Consider the following 21918-nt stretch of genomic DNA (forward strand, 5'->3'; position numbering starts at 1 on the left):
TCTCAAATAATACATACCTCTGTATCTATATATAAACACATACAATACATACAAATATACACAGCCCACACATCCTTCATACATAAAATGAAATTTCATATCTCTAAAAAATATGTGCGGAACTCAAATCTAATACATCCACACTTACATATAAATTTATCCTACATCAGAGATGGCAAATAGGTTCTACTGAAAGGTCAGTGACAGTTAATCACAGAGGCTGCACTGGGTTGAGAAAGTTTGGGAGGCAACTTCCGAGCACACAACAAGTAGAGGACCAGTGATGGGTATTAAAGAGGGCACATATTGCATGGAGCACTGGGTGTTATATGCAAACAATGAATCCTGGAATACTACATCAAAAACTAATGATGAACTGTACAGTGACTAACATAATAAAAAAATAAATTAAAAAAAAAGAAGTAGAGAACTATAATTATTTAATGACTTTGGTCTTGGATACCAGAGATGAAATTTATTTGCCACCCCTGACCCTTAAGGATGTCATATTCACAAATTTCTTAAATATACTCCTGCCCCAAGCTTACCACATGTGAATGGACAGTGGACCGGCTCTCCCTAGAACTGAGGCAGGTGGAAAAGTTCTTGATGGGGATGACCTTGATGGAGAAAATAAGAATAATAATAACTTACTTCTGCAAAGCACTTTACTGATTTCAAAGTATCCTCACTGGTGTTATCTCATTGAATCACTGCAATTTTCTTTTTTTTTTTTTTTTAAAGATTTTATTTATTTATTTGACAGAGAGAAATCACAAGTAGGCAGAGAGGCAGGCAGAGAGAGAGGAGGAAGCAGGCTCCCTGCTGAGCAGAAAGCCCGATGTGGGGCTCGAACCCAGGACCTGGAATCATGACCTGAGCCGAAGGCAGCGGCTTAACCCACTGAGCCACCCAGGCGCCCCAACAATTTTCTTTATTTATAGATTACAAAGCCCAAGTCAGTAGGGCTCAGCAGTTGCTCATCCAGGGTCATGTGGAAATTTTGGCAGACACTTAACACAGAAGGTTTGACTCCCAGCTGTGATCCTTTCAGGGACATAAGGCAGCATCCCAGGTAATTGGGGGTAGCACGCCACTCGGAGGTAAGAGTGAGTAAGTGTTAACCCACATTATTTTACTCATTCATGCGGTCGACAGCCATTAAGTTCTTACTATATGACACAATCACGAAGATTATAAGAGTGGTTTGAAAAGTTATGACAAGATGTTCTGAAGAAAAATGCTATATACGGGCAAGAACTTACTACAACATTGCAAGTATTAAAACAAATAGTCAATGTAATAAACATATATCTATCAATTTCCAGAGCCAGGCACAATGCTAGGTGCCAGAGACACAAATAAGAACAAAAAAGAATCCCTGATGTAGGGTGCCTGGGTGGCTCAGGCAGTTAAATGTCTGCCTTTAGCTCAGGTCATGATCCCAGCACCCTGGGATCAAGTTCTACATTAGGCTCCCTGATCAGCAGAAAGCCTCCCTGCTCAGCGGGACCCTATTGCCCTCTGCCCCCCACCTCCCACCACTTACACACACTCTCTCTCTTAAATAAATAAATAAATATCTTTTTTTAAAAATCTCTAACGCTGAGGAGGTTACAGGCATTTTTTCCCCCTTAGTTCCCTACATTAATTCCCTACCATTCTAATAATTTTATTTCCATACAAATCACCTAGGTAATGTGTTAATCCTGACAATTTTATTTATTCGGTGTCAAGTGGGCTCCAGAAACCTGAATTTTTAATAAGCCCCCAAATATCCCTGATGCAAGTACTACTCCCTGAACTTCATTACTAACACTTTAAAAGCGCCACACAGGCTGCATAAAATGTACGAACCTGGTTTCTGGTCTGCTGGTCTCCAGAAGAATGAATACCTGGGGTGTTCTTCCATCCAGGCCTCCATGGTCAGCGCCAGTTTGAAGTATTCTGTACACTGAAACATGAATTCCATAAACCCCATCAAGTTGGTGATGATGTTCTATGTCTATATCCGTATCTATGCAGGTGTGTATAAGCATACTGTGCAAAATACACTGATGCTTTAACATTATTCAATAGCTTTTGAGCATCCTTTCTAACTATAGCTGAATGACAGTAAAATGCCCTAATCACACCCTATGCTCATATATGCATCACCAACAAGCTGGGGGGCTGCCCGAATCCCTTCAGACCTGTATCTTAGACACTTGTTCACTTACTACATATCTTCCTTTTATAAATTACCTTGATAGCCTACTGTCCTGACTTACCTCGCATGAAATTGTTGAAGACATTCATTTTAATTTGATATGAACCTTTGCCTTTGCATGAAATCATGGCACTGTCCATGAGTAACTATATTTTTAGCGGACAATTACATCATGTGGCTATATATATGAGGTAATACTGTAAAGCTGTTAAAATAATTGTGGAACAGAATAATACACAACATTATGAATGATATTCTGTGGAAAAATTAAGTTGCAAAACAGGAAATCCCAGTTTAACATAAAATATGTACACATACACCATACATATGTTTACATACATATATTCTTTAAGGGGCATCTGGGTGGCTCAGTCTGTTAAGCATCTGCTGTGGCTCAGCATCATGTTAAGTCATGATCTCAGAGTCCTGGGATTGAGCCCCACGTCAGGCTCCCTGCTTGATGGGGAGGCTGCTTCTCCCTCTCCCTCTGACCCTTCTCCCTCTGCCTCTCCTCCATCCCGCCTCCCCCAACTTGTGCACATGTGCTGTCTCAAATAAATAAAATCATTAAAAACATTAAAATAAAAAATAAAAGGGTGCCTGGGTGGCTCAGTGGGTTAAGCCGCTGCCTTTGGCTCAGGTCATGATCTCAGGGTCCTGGGATCGAGTCCCGCATCGGGCTCTCTGCTCAGCAGGGAGCCTGCTTCCCTCTCTCCCTCTCTCTCTCTCTGCCTGCCTTTCTGTCTACTTGTGATCTCTCTCTGTCAAATAAATAAATAAAATCTAAAAAATAAAATAAAATAAAATAAAAATAAAATACATATATTCCTTGAAAATGTAGGAATATTTGTCATAATGGCTACCTCAGATAATAAGATAATAAGTAATTATTATTTTTCTGGGTTTTTTACATTTATGTATTTTTAAAATTTTCTATAATGTGGTACTTTGTGATCAGAAAAAGGTATTATTTAACAAGACAGTGTATTCAGTATGTTTCTATTTTATTTTAAAAGTTATATGGGGATAACATGCACACAAATATTACTAGTATTTATCTTTGAGTGAGAGCTTACAAATGACTGTTTTCTTCTTGGTGCCTTTCTTCTTTTTTAATTTTCTATAACAACATGTATGATTTTACTTTTGAAAGTAAAACAGACCTACAAAGAAAATCTAGAGCTGGATTAACAGAAATTATTCTCTAAAGGTAGAACATTAAGTCATTGTAAAACCTGGATATTTGGGGGCATTAAGTGCCTTTTCTTATCACAGATGGCACCTTGAAAAACACTATACCTGAACTCAATCATCTCTAACCTCATTATTTCTTCGTCTAAAAGAACTTTTATCCAAGAACAACTTCCTTTGGCACAGTACAGCAACAGTTACCAGAGTAATAAATATAAAGTACTGTGAAAACAATGAAAGATAAGTTTTCTAACACCCCATAAAAATTTTAAAATAAGCAAAAAATAGACTCGGAGAATTTCGATAAGAAAATATAAATTGAGTGATGGTTTTATGTATGTATCGTCAAATAGAAATATGAAGCCATCATCATTTAAGTTCAGCTCTGAAGTTGGGGTTATTTGGACAAATAATACACTAATGAAAACCCATTTCTGCAGAGGAGCGGGTAGTCTCCTCATCACAACAGTTCCTGAAATGAATTTGAGGCACACATTTGGGGCTTAATAAAAGGAATAATAGCGTGGTCATGAACACTTCCATTTTAAAATGGTAGACGTGACTCTAGCCTCAAAATGAGAAAAAAGATTCCCTACCCCTTTGACAGGACACTGTTGCTATGGTGACAGTCCCCTGGCCTATGGCTGAGCAGCTCTGGGTGGCTTTAGCTTGAGTGGACAAGCTAAGACATATTTAAATCACCTTGCTCACACGGCAACCTGACCAAGAAAGCCCTTTACAAATTATCCCCCCCCCCATTTTTTTCTTTTAACCCCATGGCTTGGAGACAGTCTCTGTGTTGAAGACTCTCAAATGTTTCTCTCCAGCCTGGACCTCTTCCTTGAGCTCAGACTTTCATTCCACAGCACCATGTGGATGCCTGATCATGATTTGACATTTCATATGCCCAAAACAGAACCCAATCATTTCTCCCATCTCCATCAAAACCACCATCACAACCACATCTTGCCCATCCTCCCCCATCCACTCAGTTATTCAGAACAAAAACCTTGGCATCATTACCACATTGCCTATTTCAACTTCTTTTAAACATTTGTCAGTGCATGTCTGTTCACACACCTTTTATCTGATCCTGTCCATTAGAATATCAGCTCTTTCAGAGCAGGAATGCAATCTGTTTCGTTCACTCCTATATTCCCAGCATCCACAATAGTGTCTGATATATAGTAGGTACTCAATGACTCTGCCTATTCCTACGATATCACTTTCTTATTTTAGAATTTCCAACAATATTTTTTAGGATATGCTGTGACTATGGACAATGTACATGGGGGGTGGTGATGGCATTTGTTTCTTCATTTACAAATGGGGGAAACTAAATAAGCTGTAATTTTCCCATTTATGCTAAAATTTCATGACTCTATGATCGAAGTTTACTTGACATAAAATATTCATTTCCTATTCAATTCACCATGGGATTTCCATTTAGCTTTTTTCTTACTGACATATACAATAATGTATACATAATCATAGTTCTCAAAACACTTTTGTTTTCATTATTTCCTCTGATACCTAAACGTTGGACCCTTACATTTATTATTTCTGTTTTTTTTTATTTGTTTTATAAATAACTGTAAGCCCAGAGGGGGTATATGAATTAACCAAATTCACCACGCATTTTATTTCACTTAACCAATCTGTATTGGTTAATACTTTAAATGTTTTTATAGTCATGGTGTATATGTAGGAGTTATAATAAATGATCTTTCTCCAAATTTTTTTCAATAAATATTAATCATCACATAATTCAAGACAGTGTAACACAGTTTTCAAGTCTCCCAACGGTTTGGATTAGACTCCAGCCCCGCCCTTTCTGTAAGAAAAGAGAAAGCTTTTAGCATGTTTTAGCTGAGTGGAGAAGCGAGGACCAGCTCTACTCCCTGTCATCCTGCAGTAGCATCTAATACTTTTCCCGTCTGACTTATTCCTTTGAGTAAAGGCATTGCCTCCAAAAAGCCCCTGCAGTTAAACAGGAATACAGAATAATCAGAAATACTTGGGTTCAAATCCCCACTCTATCTACCACCTCTGTCACTGTAAACAAGTCATGGGCCTCCTTTTCTGCATCAGTAATGTGTACTAACTACTTCTTAAGAAAAGTGTAAAATTAAATTAAATGATGTAAGTTCGTGCCAGGTATACAGTACACACTCAGAAAATGAGAACTCCTCCTCATCTGGGTTACTTGGAGAAATAATATATCAATCTAATCACATTTTCACAAATAAACCTTAAGGAAATGGAAAGAGGAAAAGGAAAACCAAGATAGGCCTAGAATACAGTATTGGGTAAATGTTACAAACAACTAAATTAATTATAGACAGGTACTAGCTATACATATTTTTATAAAAACAGTGAAAAAATAGACTTCAAATAGTCTTAGCACAAGAAAATTACACTTTAGCCCTAGGGGGGAAAAAAAAGCTTACATTTTTCTGTCAATATTTTAAGTGAATGTATTTTCCTATAATTTGGGAGTTTCTTATAGGACCATGTAGCTTCTGGGCACCCACTGAATCCTCCCACCTGTGAGCTAGTTTTTTAATATCCTCATTTCTAGAGAAATGAAAGGAGAATTTTCTCTAGTCTAATTCAAATCTAGGATCTGGGAAGAAATGACTGGGTAAGGAAGAGGATACTTTTTCTTCTTTTTTTTTTAGTAGCCATGAAGAATGCCCTGGCTTGCATACTTACGAGTTTTGAGGAAGACTTCTGTGCCAGACAAAAAAAAACAGAGAACTCAAGAACTGAAAAGCATGATTAATGTAACATCTCAAAAGCTGCATTAGATTATCTTTTAAGGTCTCCTTGATCTCCAAGACTCTACAGACATCTCCATTTAAACGTTCCTTCTAAAATGAATTCTACACAGTTTCTACAATTATATTGTATTCTTGCAATATATCTGGGAAAGCTTGAGTTAAGTAGTTGGTGGTTTGATAACTGTCTAGAGATATTTCTTGTGTTTTTGCCTTCAGAAGGTCAACTTACAGAAGATGATTATGGAGGATATATACTGACAATGAGGAGAAACTAAGTTCTTATGGACAATTTTGTTCCATGGCAGCCAGTACTGGGCCTAGTCTGAAGAAATCCATTCCTGACAGGATTTTCCTTTCTCTTCTTCCCATCTTGCAGTCCACTTGAGACTTCCCACTCAGAAACTCCACATCAGTACCATATCCACCCCTCCTTCTTCCCCACTTTCCCACTCCTTTCCCCACCCTCGATCCTTCCATTTTACCTCATGTGCATATACACACGCACACTCCCTTTGATCTGAAGGCTTCAGAATAAAAATCTAATAACATTTCCTTCCAAATAAGTGGGAATCCCTGTTTTATTTTTTTTAAAGATTTTATTTATTTATTTGACAGAGAGAGATCACAAGTAGATGGAGAGGCAGGCAGAGAGAGAGAGAGAGAGGGAAGCAGGCTCCCTGCTGAGCAGAGAGCCCGATGCGGGCCTCGATCCCAGGATCCTGAGATCATGACCTGAGCCGAAGGCAGCGGCTTAAGCCACTGAGCCACCCAGGTGCCCCGGAATCCCTGTTTTAAAGGAAGCTGTAAACCTGCAAGGGCATGAGACTGGTTATCTTTAACCCGATAGTCCTGTTTTTCCATGGCACTTTCCAGGCACGTCCCTTTTTAGCTTCAAAACAATCTTAGAAAGAACTGAGAGGGATTCAGTGGGAAGAATGCAGGAATATCTGATGCAGAGGACCTAGAAGCCTGGATTGTGAGGAGAAGGAAGAGAAAAAAAACAAATTTCTAGGACCCTGTCCCAAAAGACCATAAACCAAGAAAGTGAATAAAATGCTGGTACAGACAGCAGTTTTGAGGAGAAGCTATAGGGACAAATTTATCTCTGTTGAAGGTCAAAGGAGGCTTACATCACTGATAGGACCTTGAATGGAGGCGAAGAGGGTGGGATCACAAGGTACAAACAACCATCTAGTAAAGTCAAGATTGGGTAAAAGAAAATTCCTGTTGGGATGAGGTTCCATTATGCTATGAATCTTCATTTTTCAAGAAAGAGGGTCTTTCCAAGACTTAGAAAATATAAGAGAGAAGAAATCTTAAAGTCTGAGCCATATGATCAGACAGAAATAGAAGATAAACCAAAGGAAAATGAGCTGAGACAACAAAATAAAATGTTTCATGCACTTCACATTAGCCAAGTAACGTGAGACTGCGTTTCAACTGTACAGAGTTCTCTCACACATATTTTGAAGTCTGTTATACTTTACGCTGACTGTATGTGCTAACCTCTAGGGACTATGGTGAGTAGGGGAGCCAGGGAAAGGAGAAGGCAGTCAGGGTAAGGACCACTGGCATGCTACTCTCCAGAAGCACTCTTCGGGGAAGAAAGCTCCCTTTAGGGGTAAAAAATGAAGACTGATCTAAGAGTAAACAAATAACATATCCAGAAACTCACCAAGAAGGGCCCTTAGCCAAACTGTGGTGGCTGCCCTTTGACCCTCAGCTATGGGAAGGGCAAAATGATAAATCGGTTTCATCATGAGACTTTAGTAAAGCTGCATGTTCTGGATGGGGCTCCATGGGGCTCTGGCAATTCTGAGCAAAGTATCTTCCCGCCAATTTCTTCAAACTACCTTCCCAGAAAAGCAGGTAGAGGGGCTGATGAATTAGTTTTGCATTTGTACTAAAAGATCAGAACGGTTTTCTTCCCGGTCTTAAGTTTTCCTTCAGCCTCTCCTAAAGTCAGTACAAATTCTATGTATATTGCGCTTGTTATTAAAGATGTCTGGAGTGGTTGTTTGTTTGTTTTGTTTGTTTTGTTTTTTGTTTGTTTTTAACCCAGTCGCTATTACCTCTTTAGAGCTAGAAAATGAATAGCCACGTTTATCCCCAGAATCAGGAAATTCAAGAGACACCTTGTTTAGAAGAGGCGTCCAAGGTCACTGGCGAAGTCGGAAAGAGCCGTGGCTTCAGGAAAGTCTCCGTCCCCAGTTTTGAGCAGTGTCTCCTTAGCCTTCCCCAGACGACAGGCTGTGGTCGCGAGAGGAACTTTCCCGGGAGAGACTGTCCTAAAGGGGAGCTCGGGTCCACGCTGCGGCGTTCAGTGGTTTGCGTCTCCACCCGGGGCCAGGACACTGTTACTGGGGTGGGCGAGGAGCGCGAGGCGGAGGCCGGCCCCAGGCTCGCCGCTGCTCCCGGATCCCGGCGGGCGCGAGAAGGGGGTTGCGCAAGCGGACCCTCCGGCCCGCAGCCCTTCCCTTCAACCCGCGGGAACCCGGAGCCTCCGAAGTGCGCCGCCCGCCGCCCCAGGTGGCTCGGGAAAGAGCTGCGACACCATCCGCTCGCCTCGGGAGACCCGGACAGAGCCCGCACTTCGCGAACCCCGGAAGCAGGCCCCCCGCGCCCCCCGCGCGCGGCCCTCACGGCACCCACGTCGCGGCGCCCCTCCTCCCGGCCCCGACCCTTTCGGTCCCCGCCCTTCCCCTCTCCACGTCCGCGGCTCCTGCGGCGGCCGAACCGGCTGCTGAGGCCCAGGCACCGCGGGTCCCGAGAGCGCGGGAGGCCCAGGCACCACGTGTCCCGCCCGGGCTGGCGCGGGCGGAGCGGGCCGGGCCCGGCTCCCGGAGTCTGAGCGCGCGCCGGCGGCTCCACCGGGTCGCTTGCGCACCCGACCCCGGGCCAGCCGGGCCCTGGCCTCCCGGGCGCGCGTGGATGCCTCCCCCTGGACGGCGCGATGGGCCCCTTCTGGGAGAGAGAGGGTAAGATCGGGCGTCGGCGCGGGTTCCAGTGTCAGTGATCGTGAGCGACTAGTCCTCTTGGGTCCAAGGAGAGGGGAGAAGGATACTCCAGACCAGCGTGGGTGAGGAGGGGTTATCAGGGCGCTCGGGGACCCACAGGAGGAGATCGTGGAAAATGGAGACTCTCAGCAGAGGGATGGAGGTGACAATGTCCCAGTTTCATTGGTCATTGAGGTGGTTGGTCTAGACTCCTCGTCACAGCAGGCAAGGTTGACCAGGCCGTAGGTTTTGGATCTCCTCTTTAATAGTCGTCCTCGAGAGTGGAGCTTGGAAACGGTGCCTTTCAATAAGGAAGATTCAGTGAAGAATTAGTGTTATCCAGAAAGAAAGCTTCGGTAGATCTCTCAAAAGACATGGATGGCCCAAAGTCCCCCAGACGACACTTGACAGGTTTCTGGTCCCTTGGGGGATTTTTTTCATGCAGATTATTCGAGGTGAAGAGGGAGGACGGAATTTTCTTCAGTATGTTGTTGAAGGACTCCTCTGATGCGCTCAACATGTCCTCATGCAGGAAGGCATCAACAGGTTCAAATTAAGATGAGTAAATTGTAGAGAAAGAGATCGGTAAGCTTAACATGGTGCATGGGAGGAGATTCCTAAAGCTTTAAATGGAAGGAGTCGCTTGGGGAAAATGGCTTTCCGGTTATTTTTATCCTGTTCTGAAATGTGAAGCAAGGAGTGATCTCTGAGAAAGCAGGAAACTCCACTGCTAGGTTCCTTGCAGGTCCTCTGGCCCTGACCCCAGACCCTGGGCAGCAGAAGCAATGACCTGCTTGTGTCTCAAACTCCCTTCTCAGAAAAGGGCCAAATGTGAACCTCAAGGTTCAGAATCTTCAACTTGAAGTTTCTGCTGCGGCACTGCCTACCCAGATGCATTGCCTGGCACATTTTAGGGATGTTTGCTTCCTCTTCCCTAAAGGATGCTCTTGGGAGCAAAGGGAGTCAAGTAATCCCAATGCCAGGTTTTCTTCACCTGTACATTTGGAAGAATGGTAGCCCATCCCCTTGAGAGATGGGTCCAAGTCAGATCATGTTTTTATTTGCTTCAGATTTTAGAGGAGTAGTATATTTTCATAATGCAGCTTTTGGTTAGTTGTTTGGCAGTGACACTATTTTAGTGCAGAATACATTTAAATACATTCAATCTTTGTTGATCTCCACATATTTAAACCATGATTTCTTTACTTTGTTTGCATTTAATAATCTTTAAAATAATATCATGATTGAGAATAATCACAGGTGTTCTTAAATGCTGGTCCTCTAAAAAAAAATCAGAGTCCAAATCTTCATTTTTGTAGATGAGCTACTGAGTCTATAGAGAGTAAGTGAGTTGTCTAAGGACATAAACTAACCAGTAGCAAACTTAGAACCAGCCACCTCCTAACACCCAGTCCTGTGGTTTCCCCATATTTTACTAAAAATATGTAAGAGATAAGCATAAATAAGTAATTTTACAGACTAGTGATTGGCAGGTCTTAGAGATGGGGTGAAGAGGTCTGTGATTACAAAGAGGTGTCATGAAGGAGATCCTTGGGATAATGGAATAGCTGTATATCTTGATCTGAATAGTGTAGTTATGTGAATCTGCAAATGTGATAAAATATCAGCTGTGTACACACATTGGACTAACGTCAGCCTCCTAGATTTCATTTTATACTGTGGTTATGTAAAACACAGTCACTGGGGGAAACTGGGTGAAGGATAACAACATGTGGCTTACAAAGGCATTCTTCAGGGCTATGATTCTTTCTTATTTGAATAATGTTCTTGCAAGCATTAAAAGGATTGGTTGTTTTGTTTTTAACTTTGTTTCTCAAGAAATACTAGCATGCCTCGTGGACAGTTGGAAATTATCTTCCTAGACCTTACCTACCGCAAAATCCATACTTGAATGTTCAGTCTTTGACTATGACTTGATATGACTATGATGACTATGAATTGATAAGAGGAGAAATTAACTAAGTCACAACCTAAATCCCCCAGTTATTTCTGACCCTTTGTTTCAAGAAAAGCTAAGTTATTTACACAGACAGATCAGATTATTTTCAATACATGGTAATTTAAAAAAAAATCTTTTCTTGGGGTCCCTGGCTGGTTCAATAGGTAGAGCACATGACTCTTGATCTCAGGGATGTAGGTTCAAGCCCCATGTTGGGTGTAGAGATTACTTAAAAATAAAATCTTTAAAAAATATTTTTTCTTTATCTTATTATCAATATAAATAGAAAAGCAAGAAGTTAGATTAGGACAGAATCATGTATAGGTCTATCACTAAGCCACCTCATTTGAGAATTACAGTCTGCCACAGGATGAAGAGTAAAGGAAGATAAGATGTTTTTCCTTAAGGAGGATAATACTGTTGTAGGAACAGTCACTGCCAAGTGACAGATGATTTCATCCTCTTCATTCTTCATCCTCTAAATTATTTAAGAGTTTGAAAGCCAATCAAAGATAATGTAGGATGTTTGGGCTGCTGAGTCAGCAAAGTATTCAACATGTTGGTGCATGAGGAATACAACTATGTATAGATACATATTGTTGACTCTGTATTCCATCTGGGTTATCATTTTGCCTCAGCAAAGTGGCAATTGTGTAATGAATAGTTTAGAAAGAAAATGTAAGTGAATGAATAAATACATTAGGTTAAAAACACCTATTTGTCACAGTGTAATGTGCTGTTCACCCTAAAGTAATTTCGTGTTCTATGCTGAATGCATAGGAAAATTCCAATATAAAGTTAGCCCACCAAGAGCACATTTATAGAGTGCTTATATAATTTAATGTCCATACTGGGACAAATAGAGAATGCAAACTCCATAAAACAGAGATTTTTGTTCCTGTTGTATTCCCAGCACTTAGAGCAATGTTTGGCAATAATAGGTTTTTAATAAATATTTTCAAACAAATAAGTGAATAAAAGAATACATGTATATATCACATAAGCATATTAAAATTTATGAAAAAATATTAGCATTAAATTCAAAATTCAGCCATAGGTTATTTTTCCATATGATTTTGTGAATTGCTAAATTGTGGTTAAGGTGAATTCTTCTAGTATAAGGGCAGTCCATTTCATCAATGGGAAGATCTAATTATCCTTATATTGAGATCAAATTTGAACTCAACTAACTGGAATGTCTTTATTGTCACCCAACCAGAAATTCTTAATAATGATGTCATGTGAAACGTTGCCAGATTCCTCACTGAGGTCCATATGTTTTGCCACGTGTCCCAAGTTGGCAGCCTATGGGCGAGATTCAGTCTGCAGATATATTTTGTTTTGTCTTAAAAGCCAGGAGCGAATTCACTAGTAGAAGTTTGCAGTTTGAATTTTTTTTTTTTAATCAAGAGGATTTGCAAAGAAATCCCATATTTCTGATTTCCCTAGAAAATAAATAATAAAGTTAGAGCTGAGTAGTGGTAGCTGAGCACAATCTCTTTTCTTCACAGTGCCCATTACCATTCTACCTGATAGTACACTGGGTCATTTAGCTTGTATGTGTTAATTACTTTAACTAAGAAAGCCTCTAAATTTGTGACTTCTGTCCTATTTCTCAGGTTTACTAGTCTTAATCCCATCAGAAAAAAAAGAAGAAGAGGAAGAAGAAGAAGGAGCTAAGTTTGCCCCAGTTTGGAGCCCAAGCTGATTTCTAAGTAATACATTTGCTATCCTAAGAGCTCGCAGACCATCTTTTTATTAATTTGTGCCAGAATGTTGCCTGATGTTTCACTCAGTCTCACCAATGTTTTAGATACTCTTTAATTTTTGAAACTCAGAATTATATGCTTTTTTTCTAGATTTGTACCCTTTGGGCATCTCCAAGATTCTTGAAAGACATTAACAGTATTATCATAATCCTATTTGTAAAAAGTGATATTATAAAGCCTGGGACATAATTGGTCTGTCAAACGAATTAAATACCTTCAGAGAAACTAGTAACATCACTTGGCCTGAGATTTACTCTCTTTTGCCAAGTTTTATTCTATCCTTTTTAGTTTGGAGATCATTTTGCATGATAGAGAAGTAAGAGTAGCTACAAAGTTATATCTTCTCTTAATCACCCATTAATAATAAATGAACTGCAACAAGTAGTGATTTAATGTTTTTTTTCCTCCAAAAATAATTGAAATGAATATTGTTTTCATTCTTAATATTTTTGAAAGTCAGATTTCAAAATTAGATTCTGGTCTTTCTGATACTATGAACCATAGTTTTGCTGCATCAAACGTTCCTGGGATCAGAACTGTGCGTTTTTCATTTTTTTGCATTAATAATACTACTTATTATTATAATATTTAACTCATATTTTAAAGTGATTGGACATTACTCTTTTGTGTGATACATGGTGATAATGTGAAGGAGAGATTACAAAATAATGTATATTTAAAAATACATATAAAAATGCCCTGAAAAAAACCTCTCTAAGTTGAATTAGTAAGATGAACACAGAAGGGGAAGAAAGGGACAAGTTATCTATTTGTCTAAAACTATGGAATAAAATATGAACTTAATCTCAAAAGTGCACATATTTTCTTTTTCCCTGGAGAAAACTGCAAACCTTTGGTGACCCAACCAAAGACAGTTACCTGAGTTTAAAACCATAAAAATCCATTTAAGTTCAACTTACTAATAGTGAACATTACTTTCCCAAGGGCATAGCTGACATCTTTTGTAGTACAAATGAAGAATGAGGTAGAAGGTAATATTAACCTGTCCTCTCCTTTCTTCCTTGGTTTAACCTGTGCCCAGGGAAACTCAATTCATAATTTCTTCAATTTCACACCATTAATACGCATTAAGTTAACTCTAAAAGGTAAAGTATAATAGTCTGAGTGAGTTGGAGCCATTAAACCTAATGACACTTAAATGCATTCATCATAGTGATGCATGTCTTTAGAAGGGCCATTATGTTTTTCCATAAGATAGAAGGGGTTTGAAAGTATAAACTTTATATTATCTAGCTGAATATTATTTTGTATTCATTTGATTCTTAAAACATTTTAAAATGGAAGATGGCTACTATAAAGTTATTTCATATATTTTAACCTAAGGGCAACGTTCCTGTAGGTCCCAAGAGTAAGGCTGAGAGGTTTGGGTCCTTTGTCCATGGTGCTGAAACCGGCTTTTCCCTCGGTGGCCCCACTACAGGGTCAGATAGAGCCAGGCAAAAGGATTGATGTTTGTCCCAATTAATGACTTATAAGAATTCAAATAAGGGTTAGAAATGAGTGTATTTTTCAGCTTTATAATCAGCATAGTAAGAAAATTTGTACCATAGGTTTGTGTATTTGAATAATATGCAACATGGAGGCTGAAATAACAAACACTTGTTTTTAACTCATTTGAAGTACAGCTTGGGAATTTTCACAACTTTGCTCCTACACACCCTTATTTATTAGGATACACCAACATCAGTAATATTTAACAGTTGTCAATTTCTATTTGTTTTCTCAACACTTTTCATTTTAGCTTTTCTTAGGCCCATAATAATGCTTTCTCTTTGATTTGCTTTATATTCCTCCAGTACAATGAAAAACAGCATTAAAAATTATTTGAAATTAAACTTCTTACTTTAAATATGCCATGTTACCACATGAATAAGTTACATTGTTAGGTTTTGTTTCCTCTTCATGGCTTTAACTTTCTCATAGCAATTTTTTATCCCATTATGCCTTTTTTATCCCTTGATCTATATTTCACTGCCCTGAGGAATTTTTTTTTCTTTTTATACTACCTGCTTTTATCTGCCAAAGAAAATTTTGCACACCAAGGAGAAGAAAGAGGTAAAAAAAAAAAAAAATCGAAGACACATCCTTTGCTACCTTAGTGGATATTTTCCACTAATATCCACTAATATCCACTAATTTCCACTAAGTGGAAAATTTCTTTTCTCAATGTCCCCAGTATATCTTCAAGGAGATGAGGTACTATTCATGTTACCACAGATTTCCAACTGTTTAGATTTGCTAGTACACAAGAGAGGTTCCATCTCTGGGACTTATTTTTTTTTTTTCCTTCTCAGGATATTTAAACTGGAATCTTTGTCAGACTGCATTGGTGTTCCCTGAACAAGCAGGAATATAAAGTACAACTTTAGCATTAGCATTCTACTTAGAGCAAAGGGAGGTGACCAGAAGCACCACCTGCCAGTCTCTGGTTTACCTTTAGGGGTAGCCACAGCCATTTTAACTCTGAGGTTCATTTAAATAAGTCTCCAACCATTGGCTTCATAACTGAAGCCTATATTTGCCTGAGCCAGTGGTTTTTTTGTTTGTTTGTTTTGGTTTTTTAAGTACTTCCCCTTCTCAATAGGTAAGTTTGCTTCTGATGATGAGAGAGGACTCTCCATTTTGTGAAGGGGTTATATTTTTGTCAGAGATTTGTTGTAAAAATTAAGGAAGATGTTTTTAACTAAACTGCATTTTATAAAATGTTACTGATTTTTTTTCAGAAAAGCCTAGTTTTGGAGGTGGAAGACATCTGGAGGAAATTTGAGTTTCCAGATGAGCATTTAAACAGCAAAGACTTTATATTGCTTGATTTCTAATTACTGTAAAAAATTACAAATCAATTTGTCATTTTGGTAGAGGGAAGCACTCCTTTTATCAAACCATTTAAAGCCATCCTTCTGTGTTATACACTGTGAGTATCTCTGATCTGGCTGACAAGGAAAGAAGTGCTAACTACAGTGGCATTTGGCCATTCCCACACTTGCCAACTAGATAGCTGTTGAGTGAGTAATTGAGTTTCAGTGAGTTTCTATCCAGAGTTTACCCCAGACTCGATAATTTTATACTGCAGACTTTGCTTTAGAACATAACTGAAAAATAATGCTCTTGTTCTAGAAGTGTTTTAATGAAATTAATTTGAGTGGGATTTGTTAGTCGTTTCGAGGTTGTTCAAATCGAATGCTTCTAGTAGCCTATGAGAGTTTAGGCCTGCTTTCCTGGGTGGGAACTGTCACAGATCAGGACTGAAGTGTTCCATCAGCCATTAAGTAGAAGTGCTGTGTTATTTATTGCTAAACTATCTAGTATGTAGATTTTCAAAAGTAGCTGCCACGAATTTAATAGTCTAGTTTACAACTTGTTGGAGACTCTTTCAGGTGACTTTCAGTGTAGCTGCTTTCTTAGGGGGTCCAGTCCATGTTAGATGCCAGTTAAACTCCCACCTCAGCAAAGCAGAAAAGGGTTGCTGCCTGCTGCCCTATGGCAGCTTTCTCTCCATTAAGGTGTATACTGTTTTTGCAGAAGTTCCGAAAGCTATCCCAAAGTGATGGTGATTATTGTTACTATATGAGGGATCTCATTGCTAACTAATAACAGAGAGCTGTCCTTAATTCCCCACACTCACCTGGTGTCCCCAAACTCATCTTATTTGAGGTCACATGGAGGAAAGAGCAAAGCAATCGTGAAAAACAGTGCCCTTGTTGTGGATGGAAATGAAGAGCAAGGTTTTCTAACCTTAGCTTCACATTACAATCACATGATGGGCTCTGGGCATCAATATTTTTTTAGTTCCCCAAGTAACTCTTAGATTTAGTCAAGGTTGAGAACCACTGCCTAAGAAAGAATCATTTCCCTGCATAATTTTTAAAAGACCTTTACAACTAATCTCTTCTCTACCCCAGACAACAATATCAGATAGGAGAGTGGTTTATTTACTTGTAGGAAAAGTAGGGAGTTATCAAGGTTAATCCAGCAATCTTGAGTTGGAGGGAATGATGAAATGGAATTCATAGGGATGCAAACATATTTTGCTTTAGGGGTGCCTGGGTGACTGAGTTAGCTAAGTGTCTGCCTTCGGTCAGGTCATGGTCTTAGGGTCCTGAGATTAAGCCCTGTGGCAGGCTCCCTACTCAGTGAAGAACCTGACTCTCCCTCTCCCTCTGTCCCTCCCCCCCATTTATGCTTTTTTTCTCTCTCTCTCTTGCTCTCACTCTATCTCAAATAAATAAATAAAATTTTAAAAATACATATTTAGCTTTAAGATGTAAAGCCAGATGTCTTATCTAAATGCTGATGTATATGGAGTCATGTATGGAAAAGTAAAATGTAAAAGGGTGTTCAGTTTTACTTTTCTATATCTCAACATATCTATAACTAAATATGAAAAGTAGTGTTTGAGTTATTCAGCAATGCTTATCACACTTCTCGTGTCCCTGAGACATGTCTCATCCTGAAGTTTGGGCAACACTCAAAACAGTTTCCTCATCTAGAAAAAATGGCTAGATTACTACTTTGCTTAGAGGATTACTGGCTCAATGCATGTCCAGATGTCTAGCATGATGCCTGATGCACAGTTGAGGCTAGACCTAAGTTAGTTTTCCCTTTCCTTCTTCAGCCAATTAATTTTAACATTAAAACAGTCCATGTTAACCTTCAGGCAATGGGTATGAACAAGCTATTATGTCCCATTATGTTATGTTTATTCCTCTTTTGTCTTTTAAAATGGATTAATTCAGGGGCACCTGGGTGGCTCAGTTGGTTAATGCCTCTGCCTTCGGCTCAGGTCGTGATCTCAGGGTCCTGAGATCGAGTCCCACATCGGGCTCTCTGCTCAGCGGGGAGCCTGCTTCCCCCCTCTCTCTCTCTGCCTGCCTCTGCCTACTTATGATTTCTGTCTGTCAAATAAATAAAAATAAATCTTTAAAAAAAAATTTTAAATGGATTAATTCAGAGCTTTGCCTGGAATATGATGTGTATGTCTTTGTAATTCATTTCAAAATATTTAAGGAATTCAAAGTAACTAAGAAATCATGCATAATATGCAAGGTTTATTAATTTGCCTAAATTTAAATGACTTAAAAAATCCTTATTTTTAAATGCTGCAGAAATCATTTAAAATTGAGTTGCCGCATATTGTTAATGGTAAACTTGTCAGGGATTAATTTCTATATATTATTTTTTTTTTCTTGTCTGTTTTTTTTTTAATTTTTTTTTTATTTTTTTTCAGCATAACAGTATTCATTATTTTTGCACCACACCCAGCGCTCCATGCAATCCGTGCCCTCTACAATACCCACCACCTGGTGCCCAAAACCTCCCACCCCCACCCCTTCAAAATTCTCAGATCGTTTTTCAGAGTCCATAGTCTCTCATGGTTCACCTCCCCTTCCAATTTCCCTCAACTCCCTTCTCCTCTCCATCTCCCCTTGTCCTCCATGCTATTTGTTATGCTCCACAAATAAGTGAAACCATATGATAATTGACTCTCTCTGCTTGACTTATTTCACTCAGCATAATCTCTTCCAGTCCCGTCCATGTTGCTACAAAACTTGGGGATTCATCCTTTCTTTCTTTCTTTTTTTTTTTTTTTTTACAGCTTTATAAACATATATTTTTATCCCCAGGGGTACAGGTCTGCGAATCGCCAGGTTTACACACTTCACAACACTCACCATAGCACATACCCTCCCCGATATCCATAACCCCACCCCCTCTCCCAACCCCCTCCCCCCATCAACCCTCAGTTTGTTTTGTGAGATTAAGAGTCACTTATGGTTTGTCTCCCTCCCAATCCCATCTTGTTTCATTTACTCTTCTCCTACCCCCTCGACCCCCCATGTTGCATCTCCTCTCCCTCATATCAGGGAGATCATATGATAGTTGTCTTTCTCCGATTGACTTATTTCGCTAAGCATGATACCCTCTAGTTCCATCCACGTCGTCGCAAATGGCAAGATTTCATTTCTTTTGATGGCTGCATAGTATTCCATTGTGTATATATACCACATCTTCTTTATCCATTCGTCTGTAGATGGACATCTAGGTTCTTTCCATAGTTTGGCTATTGTAGACATTGCTGCTATAAACATTCGGGTGCATGTGCCCCTTCGGATCACTGCGTTTGTATCTTTAGGGTAAATACCCAGCAGTGCAATTGCAGGGTCATAGGGTAGTTCTATTTTCAACATTTTGAGGAACCTCCATGCTGTTTTCCAGAGTGGTTGCACCAGCTTGCATTCCCACCAACAGTGTAGGAGGGTTCCCCTTTCTCCGCATCCTCGCCAGCATCTGTCATTTCCTGACTTGTTAATTTTAGCCATTCTGACTGGTGTGAGGTGATATCTCATGGTGGTTTTGATTTGTATTTCCCTGATGCCCAGTGATATGGAGCACTTTTTCATGTGTCTGTTGGCCATCTGGATGTCTTCTTTGCAGAAATGACATTTCTATATATTATTTTTAAAGCGTCTTCGATTCTTTTCGTTTTGTTAACATTGTCACTTATTGACAGTTCTTTCAGAAGCTTCCAACTCAAATCTGAACCCATATTTATGCATACCACTTGCCTCTTTCTAACCAAATACATATTTTTGCTTATTTCTTTATCTCCTTTAACAGAGAGAGAGAGAGAGAGAAAGAATGAGAGAGAGAAAGAGAGAGAGACTTTTCTACAATGTATACTCTAGGATCTTAGCCAGTTTACATGTTGATAACTGACTCCTGCCAAAGCAATCCACTGAATGCCAAACTGACACATTCTTAATTATACAAAAAATCCCATTTCCTGTTGGGTGCCATGTCCAACCTCAATTTATTAAGAAAATATTTAAGTCATTTTTAATCTGACAACCTTTGGACATCAAGCTATAAATCTCAAGACACAAATTACTTATGCCTTGTCTATTTCAGTTGAATTCTTGCTAATTTATAGTTTGTGTGTGAAGACCCTGATGCTGGGCCATGAACTTGGAGTTAGACAATTCCCGCTGATACTAAGACCCCAGATTCTGAGTTGCTCAACCACAGTTTATTAGATGCACAGCAACCTTAAAATTACTTATGTTTGTTGTGTCCTTTCTAATAACGATGATCAACTACATGATAATTTATTAATGTCAGCAAATAACTGAGAAAATAACTAAGAAAATAACTGAGACTCTATATCAAGTATATGCAGAAATGAGGTGTAGTAAAAAAATGAATAAAATTCACTAATGAAAAAATGAATAAAATTCATTCTTATTTGTTTTCTTTTTTACATTTCATTTATTGCTGAGATTAGGTAGATGGCTCAGGGAAAATATAATCTAATACTAAGGAAAAAGATTTTCATTCCTATTCTTACATTACATAGTATATTTTAGCACCCACTTTATTCATTCATTTTGACTTTATAAATGAGTTTTTCAAAAGGTTTACACTAATAACTCCTTTTTAATTCAAGGGGAGGAGGAACATTCTATACTCATTTTTATAATGAAATATTTATAAAGTACCCACAGCACCTTCAATGCATATTAATTAACTCATAGGCCTAAGCAAGAAGAATGAGTCCAATTTATATAAGGAAAATAAATAAGTGACACGAGTCCTTCCAAAATAAATGCGATTGTTTTGTTTTCATGTTTCAGAAATATTATTTTCTGAAATACATAGAGCAAAACCAGTTTAAAACTTTTCAAATGTTGGAATTACTCAAAGTATTTTAGGGCAAAGTGCTCTTGGCCTTATTGATGTGGCCAAAAATTAAATTCCAGTCCAGTCCAGTCCAACTGGAACTCACCAGAGCATTATTTTAAGAATATTTCTAGGAAGGCCATCTGCTGTCTTCTTGAGTTTCCTTCCAGCCTCCACTGAAAGACACCCTTGAGGTTTAGGCTGAGTGTACTTCTCAGAGGACACATCTGAGAGAATTCTCCGTCTGTATATATATTCCTTCTATCTCTAATGCTATGAATAATGAATAAGAAGCTTATGAAATATGCACTCACATAACCTTCCTCTCTTTTAAAAAAAAATACTATGCTGTACCCATAATGAGGAGAAAACCTAAGAAACCTGAGATAAAATTTGTCTTGAACTTATATGACTTCACCATAAAGAATTGTTTTCTGCATATAAATTTGAATCCTCTCTGTCAAAAAGAATTATTATGGGGGAAAAAACCAACATTACATATTTGAAGTCAGGAATTTCATACCTCATTACTATACTGTGAATCAAAAAGAGCAAGTAGCTCCATCTAGAAGATTTATAATTTGAGAGGTGTTCTCTCAGTCGGTCCTTTAAAAAGAACCTGTAGATGCTTTTATCCCTTAGAATACAAAGAGGAGCAATTCTGTATTGAGATTCCCTTTGATATCTACATAAGCTAAACCAATCTCTCTCTTTCTCTGTGTCTCTCCCCGCATCTCTCTCCCTGTCTTTCCTTTCTTTAGAGAAAAATAGAATCAAAGAAAATTATGTTACATCCAGAATGATATTATATATAAGAAAGGGAGGGAATGAAAGAGGAAGGGTGAAGAAAAGAAAGGAAGGAATCAGGGTTGTTTGGTAAAAACTGATATCCTGGCAGAGATAAGGCAAAAGTTTTTTAATTTAAAATATTATTTGAAGATATATTTAGGAGCACCTGGGTGGCTCAGTCAGTTAACACTGGACTCTTGATTTCGGATTAGGTCATGATCTCAGGTCCTGGATTCCAGCCCCAAGTCAGGGCCCCCACTCAGAGGGGGGAGCCTGCTTGTCTCCCTCTTCCTCTGTGCCCCCACTCTCTCTCTCAAATAAATACATTTTTTAAAAAAGATATATTTAAACACTTATGATAGAAGTGAACTACCATTTATATACTCATTCAGTAGTACTCACAAAACAAAAAGATAATTACACAATATGCTCTTTTAAAACGGTATTATAGGAAAAACATCATAAGGATCAAGAGGCATTTAGAAATTAAATGAGCCAGTGTACATGAAAATGATTAAGATAT

The 21918-nt window shown here is 38.9% G+C and overlaps 1 protein-coding gene and 1 long non-coding RNA gene across 2 annotated transcripts in view; one reads left to right on the top strand and one right to left on the bottom strand.

The window, feature by feature from the left end:
- Nucleotides 1-542: 542 nt before the first annotated feature.
- On the bottom strand, nucleotides 543-8116 carry LOC125096737 (uncharacterized). The gene is made up of 3 exons (XR_007126370.1): nucleotides 7859-8116; nucleotides 1858-1954; nucleotides 543-620 (listed from the first exon to the last, which is right to left on the bottom strand). It is a non-coding gene; the product is annotated as an uncharacterized LOC125096737 (long non-coding RNA).
- A 931-nt stretch (nucleotides 8117-9047) lies between these two features.
- SYBU (syntabulin) overlaps nucleotides 9048-21918 on the top strand; it is a 112610-nt gene continuing 99739 nt past the window's right edge. Inside the window, exon 1 of the mRNA XM_047726401.1 lies at nucleotides 9048-9161. The gene's annotated coding sequence lies outside the window, so the exon portion shown is untranslated. The remainder of the gene's footprint in view (nucleotides 9162-21918) is intronic.

Source organism: Lutra lutra, chromosome 4 (assembly GCF_902655055.1).
Source record: "Lutra lutra chromosome 4, mLutLut1.2, whole genome shotgun sequence".
Taxonomy (NCBI): Eukaryota; Metazoa; Chordata; class Mammalia; order Carnivora; family Mustelidae; genus Lutra; species Lutra lutra.